This window comes from Crocodylus porosus, unplaced genomic scaffold, assembly GCF_001723895.1.
Source record: "Crocodylus porosus isolate Cpor-Errol unplaced genomic scaffold, CroPor_comp1, whole genome shotgun sequence".
Classification (NCBI taxonomy): Eukaryota; Metazoa; Chordata; order Crocodylia; family Crocodylidae; genus Crocodylus; species Crocodylus porosus.
In genome coordinates, this window is record NW_017728937.1 from 128,354 (window position 1) to 147,165 (window position 18,812).

Here is an 18,812-nt window from a genome sequence, read left to right on the forward strand (position 1 = left end):
ATTCTCCCTTGCCTCATATCCTGTTTGGTTTTAGGATCAAATAAAATCAATATATACAACATACTAATCTGAAAGTAGGAATATCTTCTCACAAGAAATATAATGATGCCATAATGTGTATTTAAAATACGCTATTCTTTAACTACAATCTTAAAAGAGCCACAAAATGGTAATAGCCACCTAGGGCAAAGGAGTCACTATCTGCAGTACTAGCAGAGGTGATAAAGCAAACTTCATCCAGCTACAATATTCCTTAAAAAGCCCTCTCATAAACTCCAGTTATGATGCAAAATTTTAACATCCCACTTGCAAAGGCCCATGCAATAGGAGAATCAAATTTAAAAGTATACTCAGAATCCTCCATCGATGTGTGGCATTGCACATTCAAGTGGAGTGACTCGGCCAGGTCCTAGGGCCGGTTTTTTCAATATTTTCATCAATGATCTGGAAGATGAAATAGAGTGCAACCTCAGCAAGTTTACAGCAATTAACAAGAGAGGGCACTCATTCCATTATCTCTTCCAATACCTTCCACACAAGCTAGGAGGAGCCTGAGCTAGGTCTGCTCCACAGGCAGGAAGGGGGAGGGATGAGGGTCATGGTTCCCCATGGTACCCAGCCAGTTAAGGGTAGCCCAGGCACTTGGCTGCACTTGGAAAATGTTCAGAAGCCTGAGAAGGCCACAGGTCATGCTGGGATGTGTGCGAAAGGGCCCTCTGTGCGTCTGCGGGTTGTCATCAGTGCAGGTTGCCTGCAGACTTCCCCTCCAATGGCAAATGTTTGCACACTGCTCTATTGATGCAGGTTCAGGTCACTCAAAATAAACTGCCTAACTTAAAATCTTTTTTCTTCATGCTTTGTGAACGCTTGTACACATCCATATATACTACAGGCCAGGCATTATCTAGCCCCTTCTCAGGCACTCCTTTTGAAACTGCCTCTGCCCTTTGCATTCAATACAGACATTGGAAAAAAGTGGGTGGAGGACAGTAGCTTGCCTCACTGTGTGCAAGGCTCCAGGAAAGAACCCTGTCTTTCAGGGAACAACTTTTTTTAAATAGCAACACCTTGTGGTGGTTACTTACATCACTAGTGATTTTTATAGTTTTGGAATTAGTTGATCAATTGACTTCTGCAATAAAGTACTTACTCTATCCTTTCAACAAGTGAAAAACAAGATGTGCAATAGCTCCATTCTTGGCAAATGAAAACAGCTTTGCTTACACTCATCATAAGGCAGGGATGGGCAATTATTTGGGCTGGAGGGCCACTGAAGAAGTTTGGGTGAGCTGTTGCAGGCTGGGGTAAGGGGGACAGGGGGACAGGGACCAAATGCTGACTCAGCCTGGTCCACAGTATGGCTGGAGTGGGGAGAGCAATTAACCCTATCTGGCCCTGGCTCATCTGCCCTCCACCCACTGCTAGGGCAATGGGTGGTTAGGTAGGTGGGGTCTCCCTGGAGAGTGGCCTGGGACCCCCACAGGCAGGACACAGGCAAATGGTGATGGGGCTGCAGACAGGGGCCTCCAGGAGTGGGATGGGTGGGTGGAGCTGGGGCCAGGATTGTGGAGCTGTGTGTGTGGAGCTAGGACCGTGGGACTCCTCAGCTATTGGTGGGGAAAAGACAGAAGGATCTTTTAACACCCACTGTCTGTGCATTTCATTCAATGGGTCTTGAAGGTTCATTTTTGGGTCTTGAAGGCTGCTACATGTCCATACCATGCCAGAGCATAGCTTACTGAACATGATTATTCTACACAAGTAGGCTTATGTAGCCAAGAATAAAATTCCTACCTGCACGTACGTGGCAAAAATGCCATGTAAGCAACCAAAAAAATGACTACTTAGATGACCAAGAAGGAACAGAATGCCACCTTTAGTGCACCAGTCACAAACCTAACATCTGCTGCTGACAACGAATAAGTGAATGTCAGATACAAACCAGAGGCAAGATCACTTTTTGTGATCTCTTTTATTGGATCAACTGTACAGTTGGCAAAGATTAGACAAGGGCTCTTTGGCAGAGAACTGAGGAAGGTTGTTTATAGCCAAAAGCATGTCTAACCTTTCTCCTAACGATACTTTTAGTCCAATAAAAGATATCACAAAAATCCTTGCCTCTCCTATATTTTCTGGACCATCATGGCTGTAAGAACACTCTGATCCCAAATTTAAAAAGGGCGTTTGAACCATGACTCGAAGAAGCCACTGAGGCTTTGAGTTTCTTAGACACAGTGACCAACTAAGGGGAGGAACCACCTTTTCCTTTCCAGAAGCATCATTCCCAGAACAATTAGGTTCCTGTGCATGGGTATATCCCGGATTTTAAAGGGGCTGCAGAAGCAGCAACCAATGCTGCAGGGGTGGCTTCACTTCCTGCTTTCAGCCTCCCCCCACCCCACCCTGTCAAACCCTGTAAATGCATGTGCTGCACCTGTTTTGATCCCAGTCAAACCCTTGTGCAATCAGGCCAGCATCTAATAAGATGTCTTTTTACAGCCCTAGATAGCACTGCAACAGAAATAAGGTAGAAACCAAGACTCTTCCTGTTGTTCCCAAATCTGATACCCAGAAATGGTACCAGAAACAACATTTTTCAGTTTCATAGATTTCATAGACACTAGGGCTGGAAGGGACCTCGGAAGATCAGAGTCCAGCCCTCCGCCCAAAGGGCAGGAAGTCAGCTGGGGTCAGAGGATCCATAGTTGCTTTGTCTGACTGTGACATTATTTCCTAATGGATTATTCGCATAGTGAAAGCACAGAATATTGCATGGCTCTGAATAAGGCATTTAAGGATCACATATGGAGAAAGAAAACAATCATCAGGAAGAAAAGAGGTCTTACACACACACACACACATATATACACATACATATATATATATACACACACACATATGTATGTACGTGTGTGTGTGTATATGTATATGTGTATGTGTGTATGTATTTGAGTATATATATGTATGTATGTATGTATGTATATATATATATATATATATGTATATATATATATATAGGCAAGAAGACCTTTTTTCTTCTTGGCAATATTCTGTACCCTACCCCAAGACTCCTCCTAAGCATGGTGAAGTGGCTGGGAGAGGGAAGCACCCATGGCATGAGTTTTGTCTGTCAGCAGCTAGGACTGCAGGGCCCCAGAACCCCCCTGCACCAATCTCCTCCACAGCTGGCAGGCGTCGTGGCCTCAGCAGGGGCCACCATCCCTGCAGCTGTCACCCCGCTGCACCTTTACACATGCAGGGTAACCCATGGCACGAGTTTTGCTAGTAGTTCCCCCCAAACCCCTGCACCGATCTTCTTGAAACTTGGCAGGCTTTCTGACCACAGCAAGAGCTACCAGCCCTGCAGTTTTGACCTCCTTGTCAGCCTGATCGAGGTGGAAACCTGGTCTGGAGCTCCGGATTGGATTGCTGCCATCTGAAGCAGACGGATCTGAAGCCAGAGTGGATCGCTACCGACTCACACAGCCCTATTAACTGAGTATATGGATTTTAAATAGTTTAAGGACAGATCCTTCTTTCATTTACTGTAGTGAACATCTACAGCAACTCCACTGACAACATTCCAATTACTTCAGATGTATGCCAGTTTAAACAAGAGTTGCACTGGGTCCTAATGGGGATGCATTTCACTCCATGACTTGGTCATTGGACAAATGCATCAAGGAGCTGGGCTTTGTGTGCACACAGCTGGGCATACAAAGCCAGAATATGAAACTGGGAAGGGTAGTGCAACATGTTTTCATAATGCAGCCACTGTTTACACACCCATACATGTTTGCAAAAAGTCTGGCCCGTAAGGATAACAGCATTGCCAGTCTTTCATATTTTAGATTCCCTACCATTTGAAAGGAGTCTTTTAAAAGAAAATAAATAGAGGCAAGAGAGTGGGTTTTCATCTGCCTGGAATTTTCAACACCTTCTGCCCATCCTCAGGGAGTGCACATGACAATTAGTGTTGTCAGCTGTGTCAAGTGTGTAAGGCAAGGTGATGTAAGCCCCCTACTGCAAGAGCTATCATGGGTGGGGTTCAGCTTCCCACTTCTCCCACAGAATAGTAGCTAAGTAGTTATCTGTCCTATGTACATCTGCCCACCAGTAGCATAATGGAGTGGGGGGAATAGGGGGAGTGAACTGGCCTCTAGGCTGTGGTGCCCACTTAAATGGGGCAAAAGAAGAGCCATCGCTGCTGCTACTGGCCCAGCTGCTACTGCTGCTGTAGCTGGCCTGACCCATGTTATTGCGATAGGCACAGAACCTAATACCCAACGCAACTATTAATTTCAGCTCTTCACCCAGCTCCACATAGTTCATTTTCCCCTCTCTCCCCGCTTCAGCTTTGCTCCTCCAGTATTTCCAGGGGGTTCGTCATACCCACACCGAAGGATGGGACACCACCCTAGAAAGGTTCTTTTCTCCCTGTCTGCAGGCCTGGTGGCATGTAGGCAGCTCCAGAGATTTTTTTCCTTCCACTTCCTAACAGCAGAGGTTGCCACAAAGGAGGAGGAACAGGGAATAGATGGACCAGTTGCTTGAGAGAGGTGAGAAGGGAGCTGAACCACCTTAAACTCCTGGGAAGCGTTCTGCTTCCTTCTCCTCTGCCCACTGCCCCCATGAGAATGGGGGTAAACTCCTCACCCCACCCCTCCTTAAACATCTCCTATCCCCAGAACCCATCTTGAATCCTAAGGGCAGAGGGAGAACTGCCTAAAAGGCTTTTTTCCTAGTCAGAACTGACATTTTTACAACAGCTTGCATTTCTCAAGCATAGCCAGGCTCACTCCAGATATGACTACCCCCAAGGAAGCTGGGTGGGTTGGCAACACTGCCAATTCAGGAATGTCTAGGCAGCTCTAGAGAAATTACTGGCAGGGAAGATTACCACTGTCAACACCATGTGTTGTACCAGGAGAGATCAATGCCTTTTGTAACGCAAATCTCAAGAGTCAGTCATTTTCAGCAGCCACTTTGACTGGGGTCTAATCTGATTAAACTTGCCTGCACTGGGATTTGTAGGAGTTTGCCCTCACATTCCTACCACCAGAGGAAGCTTAATATAGGCCAGACTCAAAGCAACTGGTGCATACCATCAAAATCTGCTCAACACTTGTCTACCTGACAATGCTTATAACTGCTGGAAGCTACTGGTACCTTGTCTACACAGAGACTCATTGCTACCACCCACTGGTGATGTAACAGAGATAGAAATAGTGAGAAATTCCAGCCCACATTTCCGGTATAAGTAAGTCTGTTCTATCTGTTTCAAAAGTGACATGCTGTTTGTAGCTGAAGGTTACTTACCTGTAACTAGTAGCCTGTAAAAACTGAAAATGGGAACCAAGTTCTTTTGCATGTTTTACAGTGTTTAACACATGAGTGCCACAAACCCTGAGTGGCGTCAGGGCTCTACCGCAATGTAAACGATAAGCACAGTGTTAGACTACAGACATCTCGTTAGAGGTGCACCCCTCTAGTCGTTCCTTTTTGTTCCCTTTTCTCACTTCAGAGGCAAATGAACCAATGTGGTTTGATTAGCGTGCAGATCTGAAAAGCCTCTTTATATCCATTCAGTAACCATGGTCAAAAATTTCCCTTGCCTACTATTGCCCTTGAGAGGCTACCCTAGTGGGGTGACTTGACTTTGGCAAATGTTCTAGCTCCCTTTCTCCCCAGATAATCCTATGAACGTGAGCCAGAACTGTTAGGTGACCCAGTACAAAGTCCAATTCCCTTGAAATCTGGGGTGGTGTTTACATTTTGGCTCTTATCAGCTTCTTATCAGTTTGGCTGCTATCCTAATAGCCTTTATATAAATGCAAAAACTGTCTTGCTCTATCAGATAGTCAGTGCTACCACTAAGACTGGTCCTATGAGGGAATCCTTGTTGGGGGTAGTGCTGGTATAATCCAACCCCAACACCATCTCCTTGTAGCTCCCTGCGTAAAGTATGTGCCAAGAAAGTATAGCGAGCAAGCAACTGCCCCCTGGTGGCCATGATCATCCAAACCATTATGGGCTACCTTTCTAGGCTGCTTTACTTCATATTGAGTCAAAATAGATGGCGTGCGCGCGCGCACACACACACACCCTTTCTCCTTCCCATATAGGCCCCTAAGCCCAGTTGCCTCCATACACCACAGCTAAGGGGTCAGATTCTATTCCACTTATTCATTGTTGAAATCCACTTAGATGTCTATAGCCTTTGCATTAACTATTTTTCCAAGGACTTGAGCAGGGTGGAATAGAACAGCACTTAGACATTTAATTAAAGGTTGAAGTTACACATTACACTTAGATCATATTAAATCTGTGGAATGTTAAGCGGTGTTAAAAGTTAAAATGTGCTATGAGTAGTCACAAGTTAAGTGTCAATACCATTTCTTGCCTGCATAGCTCTGCCTTGGCACTAAAGGGCTGGCAAGTAGAGGTGTGGCTAGGAGCCAGGACACCCGGGCTCTGTTTCTGCTTTGAGGAGGGAAAGGGAGAGGGATAGAAAGGATAACCATGGGGAAATTAGGGGTGTTGGTCAGGAAGCAACTTAGGTCCTGTAATCTCATTCTCTGTCTTCCTGTTTCTTCTTCTTAAAGTCCACTTATATCCCCACCACAGACACACACACAAGCACATTAGCCCTGTCCAAGTGCTTGAAGTTACTGTCCCTGCAGCAGCTAAGTTGTTTTAGATCAATGGTGCTTGACCTTTTGGCTCCATGGGCCAGATGAGTGGTGTGGGGCTGGTCCGTAGGCTGCATTGGGTCCCCCACAAGAGGACTGGATCCCATGTTGCCTCACCCAGCCCACAAACCAGGATTGAGCCCTGCGCCTCCCCCTCCTGGCCCCACACACTGGGATCAGCCCCACATGCCAGGATTGGGCTCCAAGGCCCTACGCTGTCCCTGCCTGGCCCCATGTGCTGGGATCAGGCCTGAGCCATTGCACAGAACCAAGCTACCTGGCCCATGAGGCTCCCAGAAATTTGGAAAAAATTGGCAGCTGGGAAGCAGTGGCACCACTCTCCCACAACTAAATTTTCAGACTTGTGGGGAGCCCCATGGGCCAAATGACACAGTGCTAGGGGTCAGATATGGCCCACATGCAGGAGTTGAGCACCCTTGCTTTATATAGTGCAGTCTGGACGTGACGTGACGTGACGTGATGTGACCCCTAATTGCTCCAATCCCAAGTTCCAACACAGCATTTGTACCCAGATCTGCTCTTTGCAGTAGATCTGACCTCCTGTCTTCACCTCCATCCCTTCACTCATCACGTTCTTCCCAGGAAAAAGTATGATCTGCTTGACTTGAAGCTAGGAAACCTAAGCTGAATGTGGTGGATGAGGCTTTCTTCAAACAGCTAGCACAAGTTTCCCAATCACAGGCCATTTCTCTTGTGGAACTTCAATCACCCTGGCATCTGCTGGGAGGGCAATACAGCAGTGCACAAGCAATCCAGGAAGTTTTTGAAGAGTACAGGGGACAACTTCCTAGTGCAAGTGTTGGAGAGGTTGACTAGAGGCCATGCTTTTCTTGATCTGCTGCTCACAAACAGGGAAGAATTGGTGGGGAATATAGTAGTAGATAGCAACTTGGTCAGCAGCAACCATGAAATGACTGAATTCAGGATCCTGAGGAAAGGAAGGAAAGCAGTGGAGTAAGGATTCTGGACTTCAGAAAAACAGACTCTGAGTCACTCAGGGAACTCATGGGCAAAATCCCATAGGAATTCAGTCTGAGGGGGAGAGGAGTCCAGGAGACCTGGCTGTACTTTTAAGAAACCTTATTGAGGACACAGGAACAAACCAACCTGAGGTGCAGGAAGACTAGCAAGTATGGCAGAAGACCATCTTGGCTTAGCAGAGAACTCTTTGGTGAGCTAAAACATAAAAAGAAAACTTACAAGAAGTGGAAGCTTGCACAGCTAAGGAGGAGTATAAGAGTTTTGTATGGACATGCAGGCATGAAATCAGGAAGATTAACGTACAATTATAATTGCAACTAGCAAGGCACATAGAAAGTAACAAGAAGGGTTTCTATATGTCACCAAGAAGAGGAAGATCAGGGAAAGTGTGGATCCCTTACTGAATGGGTGAGGAAACCTAGTGACAGGTGAGGTGGAAAAAACTGAAGTACGCAATGCCTTTTTCACTTCAGTCTTCACATGCAAGGTCAGGTCCCAGACTCTTGCACCTGGAAGCACAGTTTGGGGAGAAGGTGAGCAGGCAAAAGTGGCAAAAGAACAGGTTAGGGACTATTTATAAAAGCTGATGTATGCACGGCCATGGAGCCAAATGAAATGTACCAGAGGTTGTTGAGGGAGTTGGCTAATGTGATTACAGAGCCACTAGCCATCATCTTTGAAAATTCGTGGTGACCAGAAGAGGTCCCATCTGGTTGGAAAAGGGCAAATATAGCACCCATCTTTAAGAAAGGGAAGGAGGAGGATTCACGGAAGTACAGATCAGTCAGCCACATCTCGGTCCCTGCAAAAATCATGGAGCAGGTCCTCAAAGAAGCCATTTCTAAGCACTTGGAAGAAGAGAAGGTGATTAGGAGCAGTCAGCATGGATTAACCAAGGACAAGTCATGCCTGACCAACCTGACTGCCTTCTCTGATGAGATGACTGGCTCTGGGGATGCGGGTAGACCAGTGAATGTGACATAGCTTGGCTTTATCAAGGCTTTTGATATGGTCTGCTACAATATTCTCACAAGCAAGCTAAGGAAGTATGCGTTGAAGAAATGAACTTTTAGGTGGATAGGAAACTGGATGGATCATCAGGCTCAGAGGGTAAAGTCAATGGCTCAATGTTTAGTTGATTGTTGGTGTCACATGGACTGCCCCAGGGGTCAGTCCTGGGGCTGGTTTTGTTCTGTATCTTCATCAGTGACCTGTAAGATGGGATGGAGTGTTCCCTCATTAAGTTCACGGATGACACCAAGCTGGGGGAAATAGTGGATATGCTGGAGGGTAGGTCGAAGATTCACAGAGACCTCAACAGATTGGAGGATTGGATCAAAAGAAATCTCATGAGGTTTAATAAGGACAAGTGCAAAGTCCTCCACTTAAGACAGAACAAACACATGAACTGGTATAGACTGGGGACTGATTGGCTAAGTAGCAGCTCTGAAAAAAGTACCTAGGGGTTACAGCAGACAATAAGCTGTATATGAGTCAACAATGTGCTCTTGCCAAGAAGGATAATGCCATACTGGGCTGCATCAGTAGGAGCGCTGCCAGCAGATCAAGGGAAGTGATTCATCCCCTGTATTCAGCACTGGTGAGGCCACACCTGGAGCACTATGTCCAGTTTTGGGCCCCCTACTACAGAAAGGATGTAGACAAATTGGAGACAGTCCAGAGAGGGCAACGAAAATCATTTTTGGGCTGCAGTACATGATTTCAGAGGAGAGGCTGAAGGAACTTGGCTTATTTAGTCTGCAGAAGAGAAGACTAAGGGGGAATTTGATAGCAGCCTTCAACTACCTGAAAGGTGATTCCAAAGAGGATGGAGTTAGACTGTTCTCAGTGATGGCAGATGACAGAACAAGGAGCAATGGCTTCAAGTTGCAGAAAGGAAAGTTTAGGTTAGGTATTAGGAAGAACTCTCTCACTAGGAGGGTAGTAAAACACTGGAACAGGTCACCCAGAGAGGTGGTGGAAGCTCCATCCTTGGAGGTTTTTAAGAACTGGATAGACAAAGCCTTGGCTGAGTGATCTAGTTGGGGATGGTTCTGGTTTGAGCAGGGGTTGGACTAGCTGAACTCCTGATGTCCCTTCCAACCCTCATCTTCTATGATTCTATGAAATGTATGGCTAGAATGAATCTCTAGAGATAATCAAGTCCAACCACCTACCTGAGGCAGGATCATCCTTATCCAGACCATCCCATACAAGTCCTTGTTTAAGCTGTTCCTAAAACTACACAATCAACCCTGTTGCACAACTACTAGGCATATTGCCTCAAGACACCAGAAGCACCCTAACCTACCACAGGTACAGTTGAGGAACAAGGGCTATCAGTGTCCTGCCACTGCAACAGTTGTTAAAATGCACTTGAGAGATGCAAAGAAAAGGACCATGCCCCCCTTTATAGAGGAAGGCAAAAACCAATCTGATCATGGGGCATTTCATTCTGATCCTAAAGATGGCAATTGGTCTGATCTTAAACAGGGGTAAAGTCCGCTAATCAGAAACTGATGGGATTTAATCACAGCAGGAGAATTAGCACACCTCAGTCAAAATCCCCAGCCTTGACTGCAGCCAATACTCAGTGATTCTAAAGCAGGCAAAAAAACCCAACCCTGACACCTGTAGTAAAAGAAGGAGGAAAAATTCCTTCCCGGCCCCATGCAGCAACCAGCAAAGCCCAGAAGCATGGGAACAATCAAGCACCCTCTATTCTATTCTAACCTGCAGAGAGCACACCTAACTCCACATATCATACCCTCTATCTTGACAGCCAGAACTTGTCTTTCTGTATCCACTCCATAAACTTATCCCGGCTGCGTTAATTAAGTGATCAAAACACTTCTCTATTCTGGGATCAGTTTCCTTAGCCATTAAAGTGGAATAACAATATTTGTCCATGTGACAGGACAAGGCTCCAGGGGTGGCTGTGATACCCCTGGTGGCCACGCAGTTCCCACCCCACTCTGTCTCCTCAGGGACCCTCCCTTCTCCTCTTGCCTGCTAGAATTATTTTCTGCTGTAAAAGGGAGGCTCCTCAAGGGAGCCCTAGTCTGCTTTGGTCAATGGGTTCCTCCCAGATCCAACTGACCCCCAGTCCTGTTTTTCAAGCCTTAAGTAGGACCCCTGCTTGGCCCCATCAGTACCTCAGGGCATCAGTCTCCTTAAGGGCTATTCATGGTCTCCTTTCACCCCTACAGCTACAAGCAAGCCTCACAGATGTTACTAGTCCTCTTGTAGGGGCCTCAGCTTTAGCCCCTCTTTTCTCTGGCTGCAAGCTTCCAGCCCTAGCCCACTGATTCAGGCCCAGTTCTCTCAATCTCAGCCCGCTCTGGGCCCTTATACATGTGCCAGACATCAGCTCCAATGTGTACTAATTAGCATGCATCAGAGCAGACTCAATTAATCAAACAAGCTTTAGTGAAAGTGCCCCCACTGCTATTTTGAAGCACAGGATAATGAATACACGATGCTGCTGGTGCTTTAACTAGAGTGGCTCTGGAAGCTGTTCTAATTAAAGCACTCCCACCTCCAACCCAGAGCACATGTAAAGATGCCCTCTGTGTCTTTGGTCTCTGGGCCCCTCAACTGTGTCTTGTGCCTTGTCCCAGCCCACCCTGGTGTCCCTGACCCAAGGGAAGGCTGCTCTCAGTTCAGTCCAACCCCCCTGGCGTCCCTGACCCAGGGCAAGGCTGCTCTTTGTTCTGCCTCCCTCTGAAGTGTTTGGCCTTCTGCCCCATGCAGCCCACTGGGTCCCAGACCCTAGAAGGGTTCTATGCTGGGTGCCCCTGGGGCACCTGTGTGGCTTCCCATATCAGCCAAATCCGGTCCTCCAATCTAAAACTAGAACAAAAATACAAGCAACCTCTTCAAACTCAAACACTCCCCCTCTGGGTCATCAGACTATATCAAACCACCTCCCCACTCTCTGGCTGTCTCAGCCTTGTGAGCACCTGCCATGGCTTGCTGCTCCCACTCCCCATCAGCCTGAGCAGGCAAGAGTTCCTCTCCCTGATGAGTTCAGGGATGCACTGTCCCTCTGCCTCAGGGACCCAGGCTTACATCCCCAGGGCTCCTTTCTTTCTGGGCAGGTGGTCTCCCAACTGGCCACAGGTATGTCCCCCTCAGACTCCAGAACAACTTAGTGACATTTCTCCAGCTGAGCTATGGTAGTGCTCTTGCTGCCTGGCCAGAGCTCTGCCCTATTGCCCGACTGCTAGACAGCTAGTCCCACAATAGGACCCCTGTGGATCCCTGACTGCCAGTCTTTAATGCACATTCTTCCTCCACCTGGGGACCTCTTTGCTGCAGCTTCAGCAGCCCCTGTCCCCCTGTTATAATCCATGTAGCCATTTGAGATCTAGGGCTGAAAAGAACTCAGGTAATTTAAGTATTCCATTCCCCTTTCCCACCACAGTGTTAATTCAGCCACTTGCAATGTAAAACACCACTGCAACAGAATAATCCCTAGAACTCTTTCATCCAGAATGATCTGTAATGCTTAATTTATTATTATAATAGTCATAGTGGCACCAATCAGGAAGCAGAATCTCACTTGGCTAGGCACTGGGTCTCTAATAAAGCACTCCATTCCCTGAACAGTTTACAACACAAACATGCAATGAGCTGCAACAGTAAGAGCCCAGGGTAGGAGAAGACAAAGTAACAATGAAGTGATTGTATTTGCTTTCATGTGCTGTAGTTGTGGCATCGCATCACACCAGCTTAGAAGTACTATGGCCCCCATTTGATAGATAGGAAAAGTGAAGTGACTGATTTGCCTGAGGTCACAAAAGAAAGTTAGCAGTAGGAACTACATTGCAGATAAACAGATTCCCAGTCTCTACTACTGCCCAAGCTGCAAAGCCATCCCCTTTTTGGGTTCCCACCCCAGGAGAGTGTTTAAACCACCTCTGCTGTGAGAGAGTACCACTGAGGCACATGCCTTACCTGTTCATGCCTGGTCCACATGCAAAAAAGCAGCAAATGAGGCAGTGAATCTCCCCACAGGGACACCTTCACAACTGCTCTCCAGCACAGCAGAGCCAGAGAGCTCAGGAACAGTAGAGGGTTTGCCTTGCAAATTACTTCACAATGCAGAGCAGAGCAGAGCAGGTGTGTAAGCTGTGCTTCTTAGCAGCACTCTCAAGAGCACCACAAAAGCAGCATGGACACCCTCCATGCTCTGCTGCAAACTCAGTGACAGTCAAGTGGAGTCATGAAAACTCAAGCTGGTGCAAAGAAAGGGGCTTGTGGCTTAATAAAGTGATGTGACCCAGTTCTTTGCATCCAACCATAGGCACAGAGGCACTCATGTACTTGTATGCACTGACAGCTGTATTGGTACTGTTCACAACAACCAGCACTATACTTGAGATCATACAGTGAACTAGTGGCAGAGCTGGATCTGGAAATGCTGCTCTCCCTGGCATCAGGTCTCATTCTGATGAATCCAGGAAGCCAATGCCACACCAGGAGAAACCATACGTTTGGCTACTTCTTATCACATTTCAATGGGTGACCACATGTCTCACATGGATTGACACAAGCAGTTGTGGAAAGAGGTTAAAAATCACACTGATGTGCATTTATCTTGACAGAGCCTCAGGATGGGGGGGGAGGGGGAGGGAGACTGCAGCAGCATCAATGCCAAAGTGTGTAAGAAATGCCCCCAAACTTAACATAAAAATATTGATAAGAATGTTCTTTGTGGCAGGAAAAAGGATTAGGAAGGGAGCAGGGAAAACAAAGGAGCCCTTTCTGTTGATTTGGCCTTTTAACAAGGTAAACACATGTATGGAAACAGGTATTTGAACTAATATGTGTCTGCAGGGCTCATTAAATTTCAAACCAGTCCAACAGGCAGGGCACCTTATTTCCATGCACCATCCCTATTTTAAGGCACAGCTGAGGACAAATAGAATCAATAAACACGACAGCTATGAGCACTGTAGACTATTCAAATACAGTGGCAGAGTCTGTGCTGCTCTCTGGTGCGTGGGTGAAACTCCCATTAAATTCACACAGCCAAGTTTACTCAGAGCACAACTGAACTCAATCTCCCCCTGGTTCCCCAGAGGTTAAAGCTATGGAGGGAATGTGAGCTCCACAGCCCTTCAGCCCTTGGTTTGCTGTTCAAATCCAAGCCAGAACCCTTCCTCACTGAAAGCTATTGCCTTACAGTGGGTTTTTAGTGGCCTGTGCAGAAGAAGGTGGTGGGTCCCACTTCATTTGCTAGTAGGGTTGATATCTATCTTGCAATGTGTATTTTGTAGGTCCTTCTCTGCTCTGCTGAGATAGTAAGAGAACAATGAGCATGGGGGGACCTGAACTTGTCCAAATCCATGGTTCCCAACAAACCCACCAGGTAGGCCAATTTACATTTCAACCATGCTCTGCATCCCACCAGGGATTCAGTCTGGTGGCTTCTTCTTGGAGCTAGCCCAGTCACAGTGCTGGAGCAATTGAAACCAGTCATTTCTGCACTTCGGTGACAGTGCTGGCACATGTCTATATGAAGAGCATCAGTCCCTCTTCTGCTTCCAGTAAAATTCCAGCTGTGCTTTTTCTAACACCTCATCCAGGTCCCACTGAGTCCAGAGACCTCAGCAATAAGGTCCTCCTGGCCTTACCCGGAACAGCCGTCTTCTATGCTCTCTGTGACTGCGCAGCCCATATCCCGGTATTTTTGCTTCCCTGTGACCAGGCACGGCTCCCATAGCCTCCAACTCCCTCAGCCCCAGACCAGCGAGCACAGTCTAGGATTCCCTGCTCAAGATCTCCTTTCAAGTTGCTTAGCCTGAACCTCTGCCCCCTTTTTCTGGAGGTGTACATTACCTTGAACATCAGTTGATATTTGTTTCCTTTTGTCCCTTGTCCCCTGCTGAAGGTGAGGAGGTCTTGGATGTCCTTATGGGTACAGTCCATCTGGGGAATGGTCAGGGCTTATTTTCATTCACTGCCCAACACACCCCACTCTCTGTTCCAGTGATGTGAAGAGCTGCACTGCCCACTCCTCGCTTTTTCTTATGACACCAGAAATTGCTGGTCCCAATCAAGCAGTTTGCCTGCTTGTACCCAAATTTCTCAGACCAGCTCCCAGGTTAGCACCCATTGGTCTCTTTCAGTCTTCAATATCCTCTAGCACTGGAGGAAGAAAGGCTTGAAACAGGGGGCCCCCCAAATCCACCCATTCCCCTGGGTTGCAGCCCAGGACTCCCATCTCAAGCAGCCCGAGTCAGCTTTCCATAAGCCCTTCATGACTCAGTTCTTCCAGAAGGCAGTCTCTCCTGCTCTTCTTCCTCATCTTACAGGCAGCTCTCCTGCCATCTGCAGCCATGTGAACCTCCCCTCAATGGCTCCTTTTTGAGCCAAGCTTCTCAGCTAGGCACCATTCCTTCTATCACCTCAGAGCCTGCTCCAGGGCTCTAGTCAAGCAGAAAAAGCATACAACTGGCCTTCTACTGTTAGGTTTTTTCCCTCCAGAGAGCCCCAGGTGTAGTAATCAGGGCAGAGTGAATAGGGCTGGCTACCAGGTATCCTAGCTCTTAAAGGTTCTGGGACCTCCTGGCCAATATCCTCCTGGCCCTAGCCAAGCTAGCAATATACCTGGACAGGAAGGAGGCTCTGGCTGGGAGGTTCTGGCCCCATCCCTATTTTGTCCTTTAGTTGTCCCAAGAGATCAGTGATGTGCCCTTAGTGACCCCCCTCATCAAGGGGGGCTTAGAGCTCCACTTGGTGGGCTTTGGCCCATGTTCTGGAAGGGTGCATCAAAAGGTCTGGTTCTTACAGAGGTAGGCTGCAGTATTACAGATACGACATGGATCCATCAGTCTGCAATCTTCCTTCTTCCCACAAATGACTTCCCTCACATGCTCCAGAATCTGCCTTGGTCAGGTGTGCATGTGTGCACACTCATTCGTACACAGTTATGGGCACAAGCACTTAAGTGTATATGCGTGCACCTGGTCAAGGTAGATTCAGGAGCCTACTGCTGCAGGGTAGGGAAGGGAAGGCATTTGCTGGAAAGAGGGAATCAGAAGCCTTTCCAAACTGCAGCCCTCAGCATCTAAGCCACTGTGCATGTAAATGCACGCTGATAGGTGCATTTATGCAGGCTTGCACACTTTGGAAGAGCTCTCAAGTGTCTCTCTGCTGCCAGCACTCATTCTTAAAAAGCAGCATTGGCCTCCTGAGAGCCAGATCCACCAGCTGTGAGGTGGGGCAAACAGACAGTGCTCTGCTCATAGCTCAATCCAGGCCCGGCAGTAATTCCTAAAGCTCTGACAGTATCTTCCACCCCCATACAACTGAAGATCCCCACTATGTTGGGGGTCCCCCTAGGCTTTCCATCTGAGGACTTTGCATTAATCCATCCCCAGACACATCCCTGTACACACAGGGCATGCAGCCCCCAGCCGTCTTGAAGTTGGACAGTCCTCATCTAGTCTGATCCTTCCTCAGAGATGGGAGAGAGACAGGGGCCAGGGGGGCGGGGTGGAAATGCGGGTGAGGGAGGGGTAGAAAAGAGTAATGAGAAGGGCTGAGGCTGTGGGAAAAGGAAAGCAACTTGTCAGCTCTCCTTGCCTTTGTCTGCACTACTGTTACTGCTGCATTCATTACCTTGGCTGTGTTGTCACCCTGCCTCAGGGCATCAGCCCTAGGAACACTCCCCCTGCTAAACTCTCAGCAGGCTCCTGTGCTTGGGTCTCAGCATGCAACAGCTATGAGGTCTTAGACCTCCCTCAGTCGGAATAAGCTCACCACTGTCCCTTGATTGCTCTGGGCCACTCACTGAGCACAGGTGCTCTGTCTGGTACCTCTTCATAGAAGTGAGCCCACCTGGCTGAGCTGCCCAAGGCTCTCAAGACCAGAGCTCAGTTTGGACCAGAGCCTTGTTTCCCATCACTCCAATCCCATGGGCTCTTGACGTCAGCAGACCCACAGATTTTGCAGGTGCTCAAAAAGCCAGTCACTATTTATTTTAGCTAACACAAGAGATATACAGCTGTAGACAAAACAATGAACTCCTACACACATCTCTGCCTCAGTTCCCTCATTTTTCATGAGCTTTACTTCAGCTTAGCTTAAAGTAATTTAAGGAGTTCAAAATCCTTCCTCTCACTACGACCTTCTGAAATATAGAATCCTTCTCTGTCTGTCTCCGTTTTCCCCTCTCTGCAGCCCATTTCCTTCCAAAATCTCTCTCTCTCTCCCTAAAATGGCTAGTGAGAAATTCTTTCTTCTATAAGCTCCCATTCCCTTTGTCAGGTGACTCCCAGATCAGCTTCAGGTGATCAGTATCCCCCACCAGATCATGCATTGCTTAATTACCACAGTCCAGAAATTCAGATTTGCCTAGAGTAATAGCCATCTTTTAGTTTGAATGCTCTCTATTAAACAGGCAATCAACAAACAGCCCTCTAATGCTAGCTCTGTGCCACAAGCAAGAATTTTTTTAATGTCACTCCTTCCTGTAGGTTTTTGATGACTATTTAGGAAAAAGACCATTGAGAAGGCAACCCGGTTCCCATTCAAATGGATACAGATGCACCTAGAGTAAGGGTGGGCCAAATCCAGCCCACCAAGGAATTCTCTCCAGCCCATGGTAGGCCCTCAGCCATGTCCAGCCCATTTGCAGGGGCCAACCCAAGCCATGATGCATGCAGCCGGTTCCACCACCCTGGGCATGCAGCAGGGCAGGGGTGGCATGGTGGCTGGGCTTGGCTCCCCAGCAGCTTCCATGGCAGCTATTCATGCTGCCCAGCTGACACTGCCAGTCTGCCCCACAGCCACCACTAGGTGCTCTGGATGGAGCAGGTGGGTGAGGTCTGCATGAAGACTGGACCAGAACATTGGGGTCAGGGTGCACTCAACCAGGTGGATGAGATGGGGCCATGGACGGGCAGGGAGCTGCGTCCAGGAGCAGGACGGGCAGGCAGGCTCCAGTTCATTCCCCCTGCCACACCATGCTAGGCTAGGTCAACACCCTCCCCCCAAGCTTGCAACAGCTCACTGAAACTCCTTAAGAGGCCCTCCAGCTCAAACAATTGCCTACCCCAACCTGGAGAGTCTCAAGGGTCAAGCAGAGCTCCCAAGATATACACAGATAGATTCCTTTGGTCTTCACTTCAAGCCAGGGATTATTTATTGCTGTGTCTCCACTGGGTCAGATCCCTGTGGGTTACCTCCATCTGTGTGATTGGAGGATACAGTTCATGGCCTTCACTAGCTTATCTCCTGCCTGCAGGCTAGGAAAATCCAGCTTCCTTACCAGAGAACTGTGACCTCGAAAGCAAGTGCGCAGCATCAGCTTCAGGGTGAACAGCAGCAGGGTGCATGGCAGTGTGGACTCATTGGTTAGATACTTATTTTCAGCCACAGGCTGAAGATGCTGGCTGTGAAGCAGGGTGCTCTCATAGGGGCCTCCATCTCCTACCCTTCACTAAGAGGAAGGTCCCTCAGCCTGCACCTTCATTAAGGACTCCTGTTCTGGTACTGACACCAGCACCAAAGAATTGGACTTTCCCTGTTTTGTAGCAAGGAGGAGACACCTAGGACAACATGGGGCGGGCGGGGGGAATGGTGCATGCCCATTTTGGCTGCTGTTCCAATTCAGGCCTTAAATATTCACAGATTTCTTTCTGAAGGATAGCTCTTCAAACTTCTCCTGATCCAGGGGACTTTCCATCTCTGTCTAACAATATGCTGTCCTCACATATTCCTCAGTATGATTCTCAAACTGCCTCTCAGGACAGAATGACTCTTCTGTATTCACTGCACCCAATAGCTGTTCCTAGCAGACATCTCTGTGCACTTCCTGCCATAATTTCTCCTTGAAAGACTAAGCACATCTCACACCTATTCTGTACTAATTATCTTGTTAAACTCTCTTTGTAAGTGTATCCTAACCTTGCTCTATGCAGAGAGTCTCTTCTCATCCCCCATCCGCAAACAGGCTCCCTGAACACATTCTGAGTCTGTGACAAGGGTGCAATAGAGAGGGGCTTTATTTCTGTGTTTTAATCAGCCTTCTGCACCTTGAAAGCAATACTTCCACCTTCTGGCTTCATCTTTTTCTTTCCAGCTCAGTTTTCCCATGGTATTCGG